Source organism: Sorex fumeus, unplaced genomic scaffold (genome assembly GCF_029834395.1).
Source record: "Sorex fumeus unplaced genomic scaffold, SorFum_2.1 ptg000103l, whole genome shotgun sequence".
NCBI classification, from domain to species: Eukaryota; Metazoa; Chordata; class Mammalia; order Eulipotyphla; family Soricidae; genus Sorex; species Sorex fumeus.
In genome coordinates, this window is record NW_026606160.1 from 2,120,585 (window position 1) to 2,123,629 (window position 3,045).

General features: G+C 37.7%; 1 non-coding gene across 1 annotated transcript; it reads left to right on the plus strand.

Moving 5' to 3' along the window:
* The first annotated feature begins 2,600 nt into the window (after positions 1 to 2,600).
* Positions 2,601 to 2,662, plus strand: LOC130042579 (U7 small nuclear RNA). Its single transcript, XR_008795267.1, has one exon. It is a non-coding gene; the product is annotated as a U7 small nuclear RNA (small nuclear RNA).
* The last annotated feature ends 383 nt before the right edge of the window (positions 2,663 to 3,045 follow it).

Here is a 3,045-nt window from a genome sequence, read left to right on the forward strand (position 1 = left end):
TCATGCTCAACTGTTGTAACAGAATACATGAACAGTTGGAGCTACTCCAGCAATTGGAAGTTTTGTGCAATTAAAAAATATCAGTCTGGGGTGGGGGGTGGGGGGTGGGAGGCATACTGGGATCCACGGTGGTGGGAACCGGTCACTGGTGGAGAGATGGGTATTCAAAATAAATAAATAAATAAATTTAAAAAATAAAAATACTTAACATAAAAAATAAAAAATATAAAATAAAAAAAATTAGTCGAACTGGGAGTAGCTGCCCCAGGATCCATGGTTAGAACCCCAGAGGGTTCCCCGAGCCCTGTTCCCCTGAGCAGTCAGGCAAAAGTCTAGAACATTACAGAATATGTCCCCCCAAAAATAAATAAACACAAAACATGATATCTGAATATTAACGCGCAGTAATTTCTGAGCGTTATTTTTTGGTGGTCTTGGTTGGGGGTCAGGGTTGGAGTACTGTACTGGTGGGTGTTTACATGGAAATCCTTGTGAATTTTATTCCCTTAGTGAAAATGTAAACATTTTGCCTCCATAGGCTATGTGTTCAGCCCCTCCCTCTCAATCTATCTGGTACGTGGTGAGCCCCCAATGTCCTGCTAGCAACCAAGCAGATGTCCTGCTAGAAATCCAAGACCAGAAACGGAAACAAAAATTGAACTTTCTCTACCAAAAAAAAAAAAAAAGAAAGTCTGGATAGCAAAGAGGATATGTGGAGAGAGATTGACACTGGTGGTTGGATGCATGCTGCAAAATTGTATGTCTAAGACTCAACTAAGAATAACTTTGTAGGGGCTGGAGCGATAGCACAGTGGGTAGGGCATTTGCCTTGCACTCTCCAACTGAGGTTCAATTCCTAGTATCCCATATGGTCCCCTGAACACGGCCAGGAGTGATTCCTGAGTGCAGAGCTAGGAGTAACCTGAGAGCATCGCCAGGCATGACCCAAAAAGAAAAAAACAACCTTGTAATTCATGGTGTTTTAATAAAATTTTTAAAAAAGAAGAGATTGTGCGAACATTTAATAGGTTAACAATACATATAAAAAGCTATAATAATTTCTAAGAGATTAAAGAAGCAAAAATCAATGATAAACAATATTTGAGTCAACATTAGTGTATTGATGGGGGATGGAATTGACTGAAAATTAAAAAATCCTAAATTTTATATTTATTTGGGACAAATACCAAACTACTGATCCGAATTATAATTCGTAAGGTATTTAAGCTCTAGGAAACTTTTAGGTAATGACTAAAAGTTTAAAAATGTCTTATAGTCTCTAAATCAATGGAGAAAAAATGTATATGAGGGAGGAAAATCTCTGTCTAAAAGAATAGGAGTGGGGAAGATGCCAGAATTTATTTTAAAATTAGAGAGGACCTGAGAGATAGTACAGTGGGTAAGGTGCTTGCCTTGCACACAGCCAACCAGAGTTCAATCCCAGGCATCCCGTGTGGTCCCCCAAGTATCACCAGGAGTACTTCCTAAGTGAAAAGCCAGGAGTAACCCCTGAACATTGCTAGGTGTGGCCCCAAAACCAAACAAAGAAATTAGAGTAAGAAAAAACAAATAGCAAAATTGGGTGGCAAAATAAATTCAAATATATGAGGAATCATGATAGATATGTCTTGAATTTAATGTGAAATTGTCAGAGCAGATAAAAACATACAAATTTAAGCTGCATGTGTTTTTTAAGTACAAAAACACATAAAACAATAAGGGGGAAATGTTAGCAATAAATCTAAAGATATATAGTAATATCCACAAGAACGGTCACTGTCACTGTCACTGTCCTCCCGTTGTTCATCGATTTGCTCAAGAGGGCCCAGTAACACTGTGAGACTTGTCACTGTGTTTGGCATATTGAATACGTCACGGGTAGCTTACCAGGCTTTACCATGTGGGAGAGATACTCTCGGTAGTTTGCCGGGCTCTCTGAGAGGGGCGGAGGAATCCAACTCGGGTCCATGTTGGCTGTGTGCAAGGCAAACGCCCTACACACTGTGGTATCGCTCCAGCCCACAAGAACGTCAATGAAAGTTTATTAATACAACACAAAACAGAATTTAAGATAATAAATAGCTCTGTAGCACTGTCCTCCGCTGTTCAACAAATAGTTCGAGCAGTCACCAGTAACAGCTCCATTGTGAGACTTGTTGTTACTGTTTTTTGCATATTGAATACCTCACTGGTGGCTTGCCAGGCTTTGCCCTGTGAAGATAATAAATACAAAATGAAATTAGTATGATTGCTATATATTATTTAAAATTCAGACTTACCAGAAAGATTTAACAATTCCAACTTAAATGCACCTAATAAAGTAGTTTCAAAATATTTCAAGTATTTAAAATTCTTTTATTAAATCACCGTGAGAAAAACAAAGTTGTCCATGATTGAGTTTCAGTATTACAATGCTCAAACACCTGTCCTTTGACCCGTGTACACTTCTCAACACCAATGTCCTCAATTTTCCTCTTTCCAACCCCACCCCAAGTCTGCCTCTGCCACAGACAGACACTTTTTTTATGTGAAGAACTTAACACCATCGTCTTTGTGGGCAATTCTATCATCACTAATAGGTAAATCAAGAAATTAGTTAAAAGTGTTACAGCTCTTTTAGAATTTGTCTAGCAGTTTTTCTGGTTGCTACTGGAAAGCCCACACTCACCCCCCAAACGAAATGAGTTGTGATACAAAATATTTTAAAAAGCAATAAACTTGTTCGTTTATTTATTTTATTTTTAGAAGCGCCAGGAATCAAATCTGAGTCCTTACACATGCTTTATCACTGAGACATATCCTTGATTCGTAAAATAAGTTCAGTTGTACATACAATACACTGTCCGCCAACAGTGTAGAATGCACATTCTCTCAAGCTCACAGAGAATACTTACAATGACTGGCCAGAACTAATATTAGTACCAACAAATTAAAATAAAAGCTGGTATCATATAGCCTGATTAAACATAGAACATAATTGTTATAGAGATAACACAAATTCCTGAAAGTAAAAAATAAATTTCTATTTACTCATGAGTAAAAGAA